The following is a 10407-nucleotide window of genomic DNA, read 5'->3' on the forward strand; positions in this document are numbered from 1 at the left end:
AATTCGTGGAATCCCGGTCTCGCACCGCCTTCTTCTGATTCCAAGAATTTTCGAAGCTAAATATAGACACGTCGATGCTGATAAAATGTACTTTACCGATGGATCACTTATAGAGGAAACAACAGGATTTGGAGTGTTCAACAAAATATCTAGCGCCTCTCACAGTCTTCAGTCACCATGCTCTGTATATGTAGCGGAGTTAGCAGCTATTCACTGGGCTTTGGACAATATCGCATCACGGCCAGGTGGACACTACTATATTGTAACGGATAGTCTGAGCTCTGTTGAAGCAATCCATTCGATAAAACCGGGAAAGCACTCGCCGTACTTCCTCGAGAAGATACGAAATAATTTGAGTGCTTTATCAAAACGTCGCTTTACCATCACCTTTGTTTGGGTTCCCTCTCATTGCTCGATAGTGGGCAATGAGAAGGCAGACTCTCTGGCAAAGGTGGGAGCGATGGAAGGCGACACGTATCACCGTGAAATCGTCTTCAGCGAATTTTACTATTTGGTTCGAAGAAACTCTCTTGTCAACTGGCAGCGCAAATGGGACGAGGATGAGATGGGTCGGTGGCTCCACTCGATTATCCCAAAGGTAAGCCTTAAACCATGGTTTAATAGATTGAACTTGAGTCGGGATTTTATTCGTATATTTTCCCGTCTCATGTCCAATCATTATTCCTTAGACGCGGTACTCTATCGTTTTGATATTGCTGGCAGCAATCTATGTGGTTGCGGCCAAGGTTACCATGACATCGAGCATATTGTTTGGTCGTGCGAGGTCCATTTTGTCGCCAGAACGAATTTTATAGACTCCCTTAGGGCCCGAGGAAAACCACCCTATGTTCCAGTGAGAGATGTGCTGGCTGTGATAGACTTGGACTACATGTTTGAAATATATCTTTTCCTAAAAGCTATTGATCTTCGTCTATAATTCTTTTTATTTTCACATTTCCCTATCTATCTTCTATCTTCTCTTCAAAAAGTGAACTAGATATAAGCACAGAATTGTAATCAAACAAAACGAGTTTGGCTCCTTAAAGCCTAAAGGTATGAGCCGTTTCAAATAAAGAATTTTCAAAAAAAACCCGTTCCCTGTATCGTTATTTGTGTCTAAACGATTCCATTTGATGAAAAAACGATTTGCATAATCGTTCCTCAATAATCCAAAAACTATTAAGGGAATCGTTTGGGTGTCTTGGGAAGAAGATAATGATGATCGTTATTGTATGATACTGCTCTATGCGGGTTATGAAATTCTTTCAATTTTCATACGATGTTCTTATGAAAAACAGAAGAAACGGCATTGTGAAAAAATGATGAACACATTCATTCATAGCATCAGTTTTTTTCATCATCTAACAGTACGAAGCAATCTCCAGTTCATAGTTATTAAAGTTTTCCTTCATTGTTAAATGTTATTGTTATCTCCGGAATAGTAAGTTCGATTTGATGTTTTTGGTGTGAACGTTTTGGTGTGAAACTAAAATACATTATTTGTTTACTTTTCAGCAAGCTGATCGGCAAAAAACGAAAGGTCGAAGATTAGGATGCGGCAAAAAAAACCTTGATGGAGCCGTCTGTTGATGCGCTGCTGATGGTGACAATGAAGGATTTAATTTTAAACGAATTTGGCAAACAATAAAGTGTACACAGCAAATTTTTTTTTGCTGGAAACCAGCAAAATTTTGCTGGTTTTTGTCCCGCTGACTTTCCAGCAAAATTTCCAGCAATTACAATTGCTGGAAAAAACAGCAAACGTTAATGCTGGTTTCCAGCAATTCAAATTGCTGGAAAATCAGCAATCCAGATTGCTGGAAACCAGCTATTTCTTTCAACACAACCGGCAGTATTTAGTATGAAATTTATATTTCAATTCAAAATTTCAGTTTAATATTGGCTGTGCATATAATAAGCAATAAAAACAATTATTTTCTCCCATTTTCAATAAGGGATTTATTTATTTAAAAAAAAATCTTTTTTTTCACAACTTTCTAAAACCGGCTCTGGGTGGCCGCTTTTTGCCGCAGTGTTGATCATCCGCCACCTGTAAAAATAGTTTTGATTAGTATCTTGTACGGAATATCTACCTGTACAATAAAAACTTACCCTTGACTTGATGCCTGGTTGCTAGAATACAGAGGAAAATAAAATAATTATATTAATTTAACCTAAATTCGTAAAATAGAATCTCACCTTACTTCAGCGTACGAAACAAAAACAAACTCCAAATTGACAACTCGATTGCTGATTTTCCAGCAAACTAGATCAATTGCTGGAAAGTCCAGCAATTTCAAAACCGATTGCTGATTTTTCAGCAAAAATGACAAGCACATAACCGAATGCTGAAAAATCCAGCAATTCGAAAATCGATTGCTGGTTTTCAGCAATTATTTGGATTGCTAAACGTTTCCAGCAATTTTTTTTGCTGGAAATCGAGGCAAAAATTTACAGTGTATGTTTTCAGCATGAAATATCGAGAATTTTTCTTATTAGAAAGTGATTTAATGTTTCCATAAGAATCTCTTATGAAAAGCAACAACCTCTCATTGAAGTAGGCGTTCATCTTCAGAATTCATTCGCGTCATAAGACAATCTTATAAATTTCATTAATTTTTCTTATGGCGCCACTTCATAAGAGAATCTTATGGCATACATAATAGTATTTTTCTGAGTGTATGGATTTTTATATTGCGGAAATTGCACCTATTTAGATTCCTGTGCAAATAATTTCCACGCAGAAATATTTTCGCACTGACTCACACATAGACAACCAGTGTCAGTTTTTCAAATCAGCCGTTGCTCGCTTGTGATTTTCGAATCACATTTCCAAACGGCACAATCGTTATTGTTTTGGCGAAAATTATTATGAAATGCGAACCAAAAGTTTAATAACGAAAATTGACCGATCAACAAATGAAAAGAAACGAACAGAAAACAGAATGCATTCTGTACATTAGGGTACAAGAATGTAAGTGGAACAAATAAATCATGCATTTCGGGCGTTTTTCGAAATACTGAAATCAGCCAAAAAATTATGGATTCACTGACAATTTTTACTGACACACCAGTCGCAATTGTTTTTAATACAATTTATTCAAAGATGTAAAGAATATCGATATTTGTCATTGTCTATGTATAGGTCTGTGAGCAAATTTTACTGCGCGCAAATTATTTGCACGGGGGTCTAAATAGGTGCAATCTGCGCAGTTTGTTAAAGACGGCAACGGTGCGTATGAAAGTTGATTTTTTGGTAGAAATAATTTGAAGTAACTGAACTCTGATGTTGGTCTTTTTTTCATATAGTCCCTTTTCAACTTTTAGCACATGATATAGTTTATATAAACAATATGATGGTGTTAGTGAGTGCGGAATTGTTATCTGTCAAATCAGATTCTCTCAGTATAGTCTTGACAATACTGAACAGAATAACTTTGTTTACCGTGTACTTCAATTTAGGTGTGTTCAACAGAACTCAATCGAAATCAATTGAAATGGATTGACAGCTGATCAGCTGTTTTTCCAATTGACTTCGATCACAGAGAACAGAGTTCGGGCTGGAGCTCAAGACGTGTGTGAGATTACCAACCTAAGATTCAAACCAATTCGTAAGTGGACTAACATCCATAAGGTGTCGCAACCAGTACACTTATTTTGTTCCTTTTTCCGACACGCTTATAAATTAATACTCATAGCTCATCTTAAAGGATCTTGATACAACAAGGCATATGACAGCGATTTAAGTGTGATTGGAATATGATTTGAATTTTTTTAAATCATGATGTTTTTAAATTTATTACACAAAAAAAAGTGTTACTGTCATATCCCAGTCAATGCGGATCATTGTTGAGAGAAAAATTTCGCGCGTAGGGCTGCGTTCAATGCCATAAATTGAGGTTTTAACTCTAAACGTACATCAGCCCAGCCAGCTGATTGTACCGAATGCACATATACATCAGCATAAAATACAAAACAAATAAATCCTTTTTCTGTTATTTCTACTGTATCGGTTGGGCCATTTTCCACTAGAAAACAATGGGACGGCTACCCTTTGACGGAAAAGAGTAGTAGGACCACTAGAAAGATTAGTAGGAATTCTACTTGCCGCCTACTAGCCGTCCCATTGTTTTCTAGTGGAAAATGGCCCAACCGATACAGTAGAAATGACATTCCCGGTTCAGAATGACAGCTCTCGTTGACATCTGTCATGATTTGGTTGTATTGGGATGTGCTTATGTGTGGGTGCATGTGAGAATGTGATAGTGAATGTGTGCGTACCAGTTCAAAAGCATTTAAGGGAAATTTCATAAACCTATATGAAATGAAAAATTCAATTTCAAGTTTCTTTTTACATTTTATTTACTGCTCTCTGTTCCTTCTAAACGATCCACACAAAAATAAACACTTTTTATTCCATCCAACGGGTCAGTTTTGGTAGCATAGCTTAATGCAATTTTATGGATTCCGTCGGTCCTTTTTCTTTCGTCGCAGGTAATTTCCTCGGTTGTGCTTGTCGAGGCCTCAATTCTTCGAAAAGAACATCACGAAACTTCTGAGGTATTGGGACAGTAGACATGCCTGAAACCAAGAATCTTCCGGAACGCTGGAATAGTATCATCGCAGTCTTCTTTAGAAAGAGCTCTATAAAAGTTACCTGCAATGAGACATGCAATTAATATACGTCCAAAATAGGAAAACAAATTAATCAAGCACCTTATTAATGGAATGATGAGCGTTGTTAAAATGGCGATGACTAGCTGGTTTGTGGTTTTGCCGCTGCACTGGTTTTCCGATGCTGCTGTGGACAAAGTTTGTAGCAAAATGGCCGTTTGAAATCTAGATATTTTTCAAGGCCTGCTTGGGTCACTAACACTCACAAGCAGAAAGTCGTTCAAATTATGAACCATCTATTATACAGAAAAAGGATTTATTTGTTTTGTATTTTATGCTGATGTATATGTGCAATCGGTACAATCAGCTGGCTGGGCTGATGTACGTTTAGAGTTAAAACCTCAATTTATGGCATTGAACGCAGCCCTACGCGCGAAATTTTTCTCTCAACAATGATCCGCATTGACTGCACAGAAAAAAAAAATCTGAATCCTTAAAAGCACTGAAAATGAAAACCCTTAATATCACATGACATAGAACACGATTTCCTTTTGTAAATTTACAGAGTAAATAAACAATTGAACCATTAACAGCACTGAAATTGAATCACACAAATTTAACATGACACAGAACACGATTTCCAATGTAAAATTCCGTCATTTATGATGCTCCTTTTTATTTACATCATATGTGATGTATTTTTACAGAATACTCCAATCAAACGCAAGATACAATTGACCTCAGATCACCGTTTCAAAAAAAAAATCAAACTTTTAACAAAAGAACTATTAAATCATTTTACAATCATGAGGCACTTCCGTGTTATTTGCTCTTTCATATAGCTAATATTTTTGTGCAGCGGCACCAAAAGTGGGAAGATGTCACACACACACATTTTCATTCTGTTTGTTTTTGTTTACTTTGTAGAAAAAAACGTGAAGTGTACAATGCGAAAGAAACTTTTTTGAAAATTGTCTATAAAATCCGGACCTATCTGCAGCTGGAATAGTTTCTCGTTGTGATAGTCGTAAACCCCTGTGGAACAAAGTGTTAGAAAATGTCAGCTGTGATCGGCGCGCTAAGAAACCACAGAAACATCTCGTTACTCTTTTCCCCGAGAATTTTATCAGGATCGATATCACTAGCTGGAACACTGGAGCATTCATCAGCCCCTGAGTATTCGAGATGCACCGGACGGAAAACACCAGTAGTGGATGGATTTACTCGTTATCCACCAGTAGGTAAGTTTAACAATCTCTGTGTTTTGCAGAAGTAAAGGGAAAAGATAGTATGAATCATGAATCTTATTCCTTTTTTTTCCTTTATTTTAGGTCGTCAACGAAGTACGAAAAATTCAAATCAGCTCAACGGCAAGGATCAAGTTTCGACTGGCAGCAGGTAGGATACCATCGATGTCTGATTTAAGCAGCCAGCAACTCAATGAGCTTGGAGGAAGTATAAAAATATAATTCATATCGATGAACAAGCTGCGAAAAAGGAAAATAATGGTGAGAAGGTTTTGTTAAAATTATGCTCGGTAGTAATTTCAATTTATCTCATCGAAAGATTTTTGTACCATCCGTGGTGATGTCCAATCGTAAATCCGAAAATGGCCAAGGAGCATAAGAAAAAAGCCCTGGATTGTCATGCAGAACCGCTGCTACATTAAAGGACAAGGGAGTGTATCGGTCGGGTGCATCTACTGGCATGGAAACCTACATATTTGCGAATGTTAATCAAGTATTGAGAAAATAAGTGGTTCAATTGTGCAATTATCTTTGAGCTTGAGTGTTATTATGTTTACAAATGCCAATAAAAACAGAATATAAAATTCTTTCTTGATTTTTTATTGGAATCAAAAGCCTTGCGAAAAAATTGAAAATTACATCACATATGATGTAACCAAAATAAAGCGTCATGAATGATGGAATTTTACATGCGAGTTTAATATTACAGCTTTTCTATTTTAAATGACGTGTAATGTTCAAATCGCACTGAAAATTCCGTCATATATGATGCTTCTTTTTATTTACATCACATATGATGTAATTTTACAGATTTTTTTCGTAGTGTGTGGGTAGTAGGCGGCAAGTAGAATTCCTACTAATCTTTCTAGTGGTCCTACTACTCTTTTCCGTCAAAGGGATATTGCAATGGCTCCCTTTAAGATAAGCGATGAGTATTCATTTCTAAGCGCATCGAAAAAATGAAAAAAAAATTGTTGTACTGGTAGCGACATCTTATGGATGTTAGTCCACTTACGAATTGGTTTGAAACTTAGGTTGGTATTCTCACACACGTTTTCAACACATTTTTGTTCGGGGCTCGCTATCTGTTATCTGTGCTTCGATCGATTTCTATCAGGCTGCTGAATGAACAGCCAAACACTAATACTAACGTACAGGCGCAGTGTTTTCATATGTAATTTTGTTTGTCAGGTTCGTTCAGAATTCGAAAAGGCGGTTTACTCAAGGCAAATTGTAATGAATCCATCATTTTGGCCATTTCAATGGCAATTCTTTCCCGTACTAAAGCTGTCCGAAAAATTTTAGATTAAGAAGTTGTTGTTCGACTCGAACTAAATTTGAATACTAAAAAGGAATTATGTTTAGAATAATGAGCAATTTTTAGAGACAAGTAAGGCACAAACGCGAAAAATTGTTGCTCTAGGAAAATAATTAAATTCGCATGCAATTATGAAAATAAAATATAGTCATTCTAGTCAATTTTATATTTTATTAAAAAAAAATTTCTTGTTTCACAAGATAGATCAAATTTTTCCATTTCCTTTGGTGGGTCTTGATGGTCACTTCCTATTTAATTATTATAATAATCCGAAACTGACTGACAGTTATTGTGAAAATGAAGTCCTAATTTACATATGCATCACAATTCTTGTGCAACTGTAGCCGACTGACACCGACACCAACGCAGCAACACCAAAACAGCATCGACCTATACCACCAGCACCGCACCACCGAAACAACACGAACTCTCCTGACACCACTTTCATTTTCACAACATTTGAGCTTGTTGTGAGCAGCTGCAGCAACTGATCCGACTGACACCCGTCACACCACACGGTAATTTTAAATTATTCAGAGACTGATTTGTTTTGGTTCAGGAGTCGCACCATGTATGAAGATGAAAACAACTGAGTTGAAATCCATCAAAATTTTGAGTTGTTTTTCTTCAGCGGTAGCGAAATTCGTTGACTTAGCGAAGACGCACACTATTTCACTGGGTATGAATGGAAACAACTCAGAGCATCTCGAAAACAAAAGTTAGTGATCGTTTTGAAAACAAAAGTTAGATTAACTGCGACTGGTAAAATTTTAAAATTTGTTGTATGTCTGTATTTATCTAATTACATAGTTCCTTTTTAGATTGGTTTTCTCCAGCTGCGGCGCAACTTTTGCCACTGGAATCGGTAAAAGGTCCGTCTGAACATCAGATCGCTTCGGACGCTCTCGGTCTGATGTTTTCATCGGAAAATTTATCTGTTGGCCGCAGGGAAATAATATCGGCTGCTCATAGAATAGCAATTAAATAGTTTTGTTTATTTTCAGCGATTCATAATTTTGTTACTCTTCTCCAGGTCTATTCCCGCCGGGTGTGGCAGTTCCTATATGCTAAGGGGACGTCAACGAGTATGAGATTGTAAAATTTGTTCTGTTTTCATGTATTTACAAATTTTGTTCACCTTTAGGTTGGTTTGTACTGGATGCGGTGCAGTATTTCATCACTGAGATCGGTGGAAGTCCCAGCTGAGTAGCAAACTCCTCCGGTCGTCTTCCAGTTTGTTAGGTGAAATTCCACCGGATGCGGCAAAGGTTTTCGCTTATGGGATCGATGGAACCGGCTGATCAGCAGACCGTCAGGACGCCCTCCAGGATCGAGAACACAATCGGAAAATTCGTCGGTTAACAGGAGAAAAACAAACGGTCACTTTCGAACATCAGAAAGTGATGGCTGCCACTCACCATTTTGGACAAAAAAGCGATGGGAAATAAACTCATTTCACACATTTGATTTAATTAAATTTGGTCCGAAATTCCAATTAATTGCTTTAAAAAATATATAATCCCTTTCGAAACCGTGTCAAATTTTTGAAGATTTTGAGTTGTTTTGGCTCAGACCGTTCAGATGCTGCTTAAAAATGCCTGATTGAAAACAACTCAAAATTCGCGAAAACCCCTATTATTCATATCTGAGTTGTGCCGTTCTAATCAAAATTTGAGTTTCCCCAGTTTTGGCGAATTTTGAATTGTTTTCCTTCAAATTTGAGTCAGGGAGAATTAGAGTGCAGTCAGCTGTTTTTGACAGTCCGAATAGAAAAGTAAGGTGAAAAAACCATGAATTTCATTTTCACTCTACCATGGATTTTATGGTTGATACTTAGATTAACATGGTATTCAAACCTTGAATGTACTCCCAAGCAACCAAAAGTCACGTTTTTACTTAACTCCGAACTCCGAAGTTCACATTTGGCTGAAAAAACGTATTACGGGAACTTCAGGTGACTCTTGTCGCCTAAAAGTTACTCAGGAACTTACATCGCCCTTTGAAAGGTTAATACTACCGATAACGGAACTTCTAAGCGCATTTAATGGAACTTCTTTCAAGAAGGTCGATAACGTTCGCGTAACATTCCAAAACGCACCATTAAGATACTTGAAGGTGTTTTAAAGAACCTATATGGGAATTCTAAGCGACATGTCAAAAATGTTTTTCAAGAAGGTCGATAACGTTCGCGTAACATTCTAAAGCGCACCATTAAGGTACTTGAAGGTGTTTTAAAGAACCTATATGGGAATTCTAAGCGACATGTCAAAAATGTCTGTCAATTCCTTGTCATGGTATTTGTTTTGTTTATATCTGTACTGATATATACAAATGGAATTCAAGATTTTTTCGAATTTTTCTTATAAATGTTAAATAAGACATTCGAATAAATTCTTGATGATGCGAATTTTTGTTATGATTCATATTGTGTACTGAAAGTCCTTTGAACGAAATAAGGTTCCTTCAATTGACCAACCCACTCAATCATCTCAAATGACATTAAGTTTAAATACTATAATCATTACAGTGGCAATTAGCTATTGCTGGATTGGTCGAGAGGCTGGTGAGTTTCATTGCAACCTAGAGAGCAGCGGTTCAATTCTCTAGGCGTGTAAGCAGCTTTTGTAATCAAAACAATATAATTTAAATCAATGAGATAGACCATGATAGACCGGCAACCTAGCAATCTGACATGTGGTTGTCAGAGCAATCTGTCAATCGGATTTTTTTTTTTGGCGCGTAGAAGTTTCTTGACATTCTCTTAGAAGCTGAACAGCGTTCTCTACAGCCACCTAAACGAACTTGAAAGTAGCTTTAAGAACTTAAATTTTGGGCTGATTAGCATTCTCTTCAGACACAAACGAGAGCTGATTAAGCTTCTATGGAACCTTTTTAAGGGAATTCTGGTTGCTTGGGCTGTCAAATTCAATGTTTTAAACAATGAAATTTATGGTTTTGGCAAAAATTACCATGAAAAAAGGGGGTTGTTAAGCAACTTAACCATGAAAAAATCAACTTTTTCCCATACATTTGAAAACACAAAACTATCAAGTTGATTGTTATTTTATCTTCTAATTTTTCCTATAAGAACTATGGAATTGATTGTTTTTTATTGTTTTTTCATCTTTCCGACAGCGATTAATATCACAGTAGTTTTATGGTTTTCATTTTTTTCTTTTATTCGCAATATTTCAATCAAAATTAACCATTATATTAAAGTTATCACCT

At 36.6% G+C, this 10407-nt stretch overlaps 1 long non-coding RNA gene across 3 annotated transcripts; it reads left to right on the forward strand.

The window, feature by feature from the left end:
- The first annotated feature begins 4125 nt into the window (after positions 1-4125).
- Positions 4126-8611, forward strand: LOC129743898 (uncharacterized). Of its 3 annotated transcripts, none has more exons than XR_008736718.1 (5): positions 4126-5855; positions 5946-7941; positions 8001-8051; positions 8213-8264; positions 8324-8611. It is a non-coding gene; the product is annotated as an uncharacterized LOC129743898 (long non-coding RNA). The 3 variants fall into 3 exon arrangements; XR_008736723.1 differs by having other exon boundaries at positions 5946-6122; positions 6181-7941; positions 8001-8264; XR_008736717.1 differs by having other exon boundaries at positions 8001-8264.
- The last annotated feature ends 1796 nt before the right edge of the window (positions 8612-10407 follow it).

Source organism: Uranotaenia lowii, chromosome 1 (genome assembly GCF_029784155.1).
Source record: "Uranotaenia lowii strain MFRU-FL chromosome 1, ASM2978415v1, whole genome shotgun sequence".
Lineage (NCBI taxonomy): Eukaryota > Metazoa > Arthropoda > Insecta > Diptera > Culicidae > Uranotaenia > Uranotaenia lowii.